Source organism: Primulina huaijiensis, chromosome 14 (genome assembly GCF_012295235.1).
Source record: "Primulina huaijiensis isolate GDHJ02 chromosome 14, ASM1229523v2, whole genome shotgun sequence".
Classification (NCBI taxonomy): Eukaryota; Viridiplantae; Streptophyta; class Magnoliopsida; order Lamiales; family Gesneriaceae; genus Primulina; species Primulina huaijiensis.
Window position 1 is genome coordinate 8,301,634 of NC_133319.1, and position 7,642 is coordinate 8,309,275.

A 7,642-nucleotide genomic window follows, 5' to 3' on the forward strand; every position below is an offset into this window, starting at 1 on the left:
TACATCTAAGAGAATTTGAGGAAGTTTGTAACACTTATAATGATCAAAATTGTAGCTTGAATATAGTTGGATTAAAGCTTTTTCCTTTTTCTTTAAAAGATAAAGCTAAAACATGGCTACAAAATTTGAGATCAAGTTCAATAAGGTCATGGGAAGAAATGCAACAACAATTTCTCAAAAAGTTTTTTCCTTCCCATATGACAAACTCTTTTAAAAGACAAATTACTACTTTTTCTCAAAAACAAGGAGAAACATTTTATCAATGTTGGGATAGATATAAAGAATTACTTAATACATGCCCACATCATGGTTTTGAAACATGAAGAATAGTTTCTCACTTTTATGAAGGTCTAATACCTAAAGATAGGCAAATGATAGAATTCATGTGTAATGGAACTTTTGAAGATAAAAACCCAAATGAAGCTATGAAGTATTTGGATTCATTAGCAGAAAATGCTCAAAAATGGGATAATATAAGCACAATAGAACCACCAACAACTAAAATCAATAATTCAACAAATGGGGGAGGTATCTATAATCTTAAAGATGATATGGATATTCAAGCTAAAATTGCATCTTTAGCAAGAAAAATTGAGTCATTAGAAATGAAAAAGAGTGGTTAATTAAAAAGTATTCAAGAAATTGTTGGTCATATATGTGAAACACATTATAATGCTACAAACGATTCTCCAACATTACCTTCATTTAAAAAATGTCTCCATGAACAAGCAAATTATGTTAACAATTATAAAAAACCAATACTAGATCCTTTTTCAACATCATATAATCCTGGATGGAAAAATCATCCTAATTTTAGTTGGAGGAATGATAATAATGCGCAACCCTCACAACAATATTTTCAAAATAACCAAAATCATCAAGGTTATATTCCTTATGTTACACCTCCAAGAAAAAACTTTGAAGATGTAATTCATGCATTTATCCAAAAGAAAGAATCTATCAATATTCAAAACAGTCAATCTATGACTGATTTGAAAGAAACTCTTGCAAAATTTGTATCTGCACTTAATATTCATGAAAAAGGAAAATTTACATCTCAACCTCAACCTAATCCTAAAAATCAAAACCAATAATTAAAAAATGAAAAAATTGATCAAATAAAATCTGTTATTACCCTGAGAAGTGGTAAAATAGTTAATGATCCATATAGTAATGAAAACAAGGATCATTTGAAATCAAAGAGTAAGGATGATAATCCTGATACTTTTGAGAATGATGATACCTTAAATTATAAAAATAATATGTTGAATGATAAATCATCTGAAATAGTAAATGAATCAAATGAACCTCCACCATTTCCTCATGCATTAACAAATCATAAAAAACAAAAAAATGATTCTGATATCTATGAAATTTTTATACAAGTAAAGATAAATATTCCATTATTAGATGATATTAAACAAGTACCTTCATATTCAAAATTTTTAAAAGACTTATGTACTGTGAAGAGAAAGTTACATGTGAAGAAGAAAGCATTCTTGGCTGAACAAGTAAGTTCTATTCTTCAAAATAATTCTAGTTTAAAATATAAAGATCCTGGTTGTCCAACAATTTCATGTATTATTGGAGAAAATAAAATTAAAATAGCTTTGTTAGATTTAGGAGCAAGTGTGAATTTACTTCCTTATTCAGCTTATGAAAAATTTAATTTAGGAGAATTAAAACCCACTTCTGTTACTCTCTTACTGGCGGATAGGTCAATAAAAATACCTAGAGGTATTATAGAAGATGTGTTGGTCCAAGTTGATAAATTCATATATCCTGTAGATTTTATTGTTTTGGATACACAACCAATAGAAGTACATAATGAAATTCCAGTAATATTGGGACGACCATTTCTAGCAACTTCAAATGCTTTAATTAATTGTCGAAATGGAATAATGAAATTGTCTTTTGGAAATATGACTCTAGAACTTAATGTGTTCAATTTATGTAAACAACCAAGTATTAATGAAAATGAATATGATAATGAAATTGAATCAATTGTGGAAGAAAATATACAAGAAGAAAACTTAAATCAACAATCTGAAGTTTTTTCAATAGAAAATTTTGAGTCTGAAAATAATTTTAAAGAAGATGATAATACAAAAATTGAATTAAAAGTTTTACCATTCGAATTGAAATATGTATTTCTTGGTGAAAATAAAACATTTCTTATTGTAATTTCTTCCACTCTTCTATAAAATTAAAAAGAAGATTTAATTAAATTACTTAAAAAATATAAAAATGCAAGTGGATGGACTTTGAAAAGATATAAAAGGTATAAATCCTCTAATTTGCACACATAAAATTCATTTGGAAGAAAATGATAAAACATATCAACAATCACAAAGAAGGTTAAATCCACATATGAAGGAAGTTGTTAAGAAGGAAGTATTAAAACTATTAGACGCTGGAATTATCTATCCAATCTCAGATAGTAAATGAGTAAGTCCAACACAAGTAGTACCTAAAAAGTCAGGCATCACTGTTATAAAAAATGAAAAGGGAGAATTATTACAAGCTAGGATTCCATCTAGTTGGCGTATGTGTATTGATTATAGAAAATTAAATGATGCAACTAGAAAAGATCATTTCCCACTACCATTTTTAGATCAAATTCTAGAAAAAGTAGCAGGAAATTCTTAGTACTGTTTTCTTGATGGGTATTCGGGGTATTATCAAATACATATATCATGAGAAGATCAAGAAAAAACTACTTTCACTTGTCCTTTCGGAACTTTTGCATTTAAAAGAATGTCATTTGGTTTATGTAATGCTCCGGCTACTTTTCAAAGATGCATGTTAAGTATTTTCAGTGACATTATTGAAGAATTTGTAGAAGTTTTTATGGATGATATAACTGTTTTTGGAAAATCATTGGAAAATTGTCCTAAAAACCTAGAAGAAGTATTAAAACGATGTGAAGAAAAAAATCTTGTTTTAAATTGGGAAAAATGTCATTATATGGTTAAATCTGGGATTGTGTTAGGTCATGTGATATCTGAAAAAGGAATTGAAGTTGATAAAGCCAAAGTTGATGTTATTGCTAATTTAACATCACCAAAAACGGTCAAAGAAGTTCGATCATTCTTGGGTCAAGCAGGTTTTTATAGAAGGTTTATAAAAAATTTCAGCATAATATCTAAACCAATTTCGAATCTATTAACAAAAGATACACAATTTGAATGGACTCAGAAATGTGAAAATGCTTTTAAAAAATTAATTAATCTTTTAATTACATCACCTATTTTACAACCTCCAGATTGGTCTTTACCATTTGAATTAATGTGTGATGCAAGTGATTATGCTATAGGAGCTGTGTTAGGACAGAGAAAAGAAGGAAAACCGTATGCAATCTATTATGCTAGTAGAATCTTAAATAGTGCCCAAATAAATTATTCAACTACTGAAAAAGAATTACTTTCAGTAGTATTTGCATTAGATAAGTTTCGATCTTATTTAATTGGTTCTACTACAATTGTGTACACTGATCATTCTACCGTAAAATATTTATCAAATAAACAAGATGCTAAGCCAAGATTAATACGGTGGATTTTATTGTTACAAGAATTTGATATTATAATTAAAGATAAAAAAGGAAAAGAAAATATCGTAGCCGATCATTTATCTAGAATAATGACTGAATCATCTAATAATGAAACACCAATAAATGAAAATTTTCCATATGATCAGTTGTTTTATGCTACTATTATGTCCTGGTTTGCTAACATTGTAAATTTTATTGTGACAAATAAAATGCCTTCTCATTGGAATTCACAGGATAAGAATAAATTCTTGATATAAGTTAAAAAATTTTATTGGGATGATCCTTACTTGTTTAAGTATTGTCCTGACCAAATTTTTCGACGATGCATACCCGACAATGAAGTAAGTAATGTTATTAAATTTTGTCATTTTGAAGCATGTGGAGGTCATTTTTCATCAAATAAAACAGCTGCAAAAATCTAACAATGTGGATTTTATTGGCCATCTTTATTCAAAGATACGCATTTATTTTTCAAATCTTGTGAAAACTGTCAGAAGATGGGATCAATTTCGAAACGAAACATGATGCCTTTAAATCCAATCATAATTATTGAAATATTCGATAGTTGGAGGATAGATTTTATGGGTCCATTTCCGTTATCTTTTGGATATACGTACATTTTAGTCGCTGTTGATTATGTTTCAAAATGGATTGAAGCAATTGCATGTAGAACTAATGATCATAAAGTTGTTATAAAATTTTTAAAAGAAAATATTTTTAGTCGATTTGGAATACCTAGAGCAATAATTAGTGATGGGGGAAGTCATTTTATAAATAAATCATTTTCTTCTTTGTTAAGAAAATATGGCATTACACATAAAGTTTCTACCCCATATCATCCTCAAAGTAATGGTCAAGTTGAACTTGCAAATAGAGAAATAAAACAAATTTTAGAAAAAACAGTTAATCCAAATCGAAAAGATTGGTCTTTAAGATTAACTGATGCATTATGGGCATATAGAACTGCATTTAAGACATCATTAGGGATGTCACCATATAGGTTAGTTTTTGGTAAGCATTGTCATTTACCGGTTGAACTTGAACATAAAGCTTATTGGGCAATTAAAGCATTTAATATTAATTTAGATGATGCATCTAAATTAAGAAAATTGCAATTAAATGAACTTGAAGAATTAAGAAATGATGCATATGAAAATTCAAAGATTTATAAAGATAAAACTAAAGCCTTTCATGATAAAAATATTATGAGAAAGTCATTTGAAATTGGACAAAAAGTTTTACTTTATAATTCTCGTTTGCATTTATTTCCAGGAAAACTAAAATCGAGATGGTCAGGACCATTTATAGTTAAATTTGTTTATCCTCATGGTGCTGTTGATATTGAAAATCCTAAAAATAATGACGTGTTTAAAGTTAATGGGCAAAGACTTAAGCCTTTTATAGAAAATGAAATTCTTAAAGATGATTTTATGCCTTTATATGATCCAAAATAGTTGTTTGATATTTTCATTTTGTTTTTGCAGATTCTAGTTCATTTCCCGGTTAAGTGGCGGATAACGGTACTCCGTAACTATCTAAGTCGGTTTTTTTCGGTTGATAATTGACGCAAAAGTCCGATTGGTTGGGGAAGCAAGTGAAATAATAATAAGACATATGCCAGGATTTGGTAAAAGCACATATGCCAAAAAGCGAAGAGCTAAACGTCTAGGTGGATGTCATAAATGTGCAAGGTGGACTTGTAAAGGGAATTGCAAAAATGTTGGAATAACATCATAAAATTTTATTCATTAAGAATGGTCTGAGTAAAGAACCTTTGGATAATTTTCTAGAGGATCTTGATACGCATTCTAGTGGGTATGTGCAAAATGAACTTCTTAAACTATGGTGGCAATTTCAACATGAGGAATATCAATATGGACGGTGGAATCAGCCTTATAAAGATCCTACTGTAGTAACGCATATCTGTTTAGATAAGTAAATATATATATACAATTTCGTTTCGGGAGTCTGACGTTAAAAGACCATGTTTGCCAATTTATAAGAAAATTGGATGGGAAGCATATCCTCGACTCATAGAAGGCGTTGAAGCCGTTACTGAACGTAAAACCAGAGGAAGATGTGAGCCACAATCACAACTACGCTGTATATATGTGTTTTAATTTATGTCATTTTTATTTTCTTTTAATATTAATAATTTCCTGTTCAAATATTGACTTTTGGCATGTTACGCTTATAAATTCATATGCTGTGATTTAACAATTGCAGAAAACATATTTCTCAACATGTCGACGTCCACGGTAAGTAAAATCAAAAATATTTGTGTATTTTGTGGATCTAGTGCAGGAAAAGATTCAATTTATGAAGAGGCAGCAGAAAAGCTTGGAATAACACTTGCTAAAAAAAAGATTCATTTGGTATATGGTGGTGGTGAAGTTGGTCTCATGGGAAAAGTTGCAAAAGCTGCGCATGCAGGTGGAAGTGAAGTCTTAGGCATTATTCCGACTACCTTAGCCAGTCTTACTGGACCAACAATAGGAGAAGAAATGAAAGTGGACAACGTGTATGAACGAATTACTCAAATGATTGAACATTCAGATGCTTTCATTGCTTTGCCAGGAGGTTTCGGTACTTTGGAAGAAATATTTCATACTGTTTGTTGGGCACAATTAAATATCCACAATAAGCCAATTGGTTTGTTAAATGTTAACAATTATTATGATAAACTGCTATCGTTTCTTGATGATGTTGTGGAATAGGGATTTATTTCATTAGCTTCGCGAAAGATGTTAGTTTCTGCTACATGTGAAGGTGAACTTATTGATTTACTGCAAGGATTTAGTCATGAACCAGATCCATTCTTATCTCAACTTAATTGGCCAACATTCAAGAGTAAGAAAAGAAAATTCATGTGATGCTGAACTTGTGATTCAACAGTATGTTTTTAATTTTTTTTTCTCTTTAAGTTATGAAAAATCTCTTCTTCTTCTTCTTCTTCTCTTAGTTTGTTTTTATATAAAAATAAAAAAAAATATTCATATATATAGTAATAATAATAATAATAATAATAATTTTTAGTTCAATGACGAGTAAGGTGTCAGTAAAATGCACCTGAGACGCATTAGTTAATAATTATTGGAAAATCACAATACACTAGATTTTAATATTCATTATATTCAAATTACAGATTACAAGAAAAATTAGTTTTTCATATACCGATTTATATATATATATATATATATATATTTGATCAATTAATATAAAATGTATAATAAATGTGTTTATTTAAATATTTATATATATATATATATATATAATTGTGTATGTTTTCAAATAAAATAATTTCTAAACTTTTTATGATAATATAGTTAAAAGATATGGTTTGTATGGTTGTTAACATGTATAATTGAAAAAATTCTTTTTGTTAAAGTATAATATATACTCACACATCTTTTGTGATTAAGTGATGAGAAATGAGAAAACAATTAATAAACTTTTATTGATTATTAAAAAATAGTTAATTACAAGAATATAACTCCCCTATAAAAAAAATATTAATTATAAGAAAAATAGAAGATAAATAACGGACTGCAAAGTTCTTTGTTCATTGTAATTTTTTTTTAGATTTGATTGATGTACTATAAATGTGTTTTAAAAAAAAAATCCATCAAGCAATATGTTCTAAAAAAAAAATTTGTTTGTGTTGGATAAATTTCAAAGGTAATCGAATGTATCCGTTATATAAATGTTTATATATGTAGACATTTATGGTAGAATGTTTGGATAAAAAAAATTATATCATTGTAAAACTTTGCAGTCACGTTAATAAAAAAAGAAAAAGAAAAAAAAAGAAAAAAAATGAGAAAAAAGGAGGATTTTATTCTTCGTAAATTTTCCTATTTTGTTTTCAATATTAGTTTATTTAATTGTCTGCTTTACTAATTAGCCTTTTTCAATGAGAGTTAATATTCATTCCAACTCCATGAGTGTAAATCAGCTATCCATTAAATATTTTGACCTGAAAGAATATGGAGTTGAGGCTTTTACAAAAAAAATTCTCGATATTATACATGTTATTGTGGGTGGTGTGAATTATCTTTTTGACTATATTATCATAAAAAAATTTAGAAATTA

At 28.1% G+C, this 7,642-nt stretch overlaps 1 non-coding gene across 1 annotated transcript; it reads right to left on the reverse strand.

Moving 5' to 3' along the window:
• Positions 1 to 202: 202 nt before the first annotated feature.
• Positions 203 to 313, reverse strand: LOC140958144 (small nucleolar RNA R71). The gene has a single exon (XR_012171740.1). It is a non-coding gene; the product is annotated as a small nucleolar RNA R71 (small nucleolar RNA).
• Positions 314 to 7,642: the final 7,329 nt, after the last annotated feature.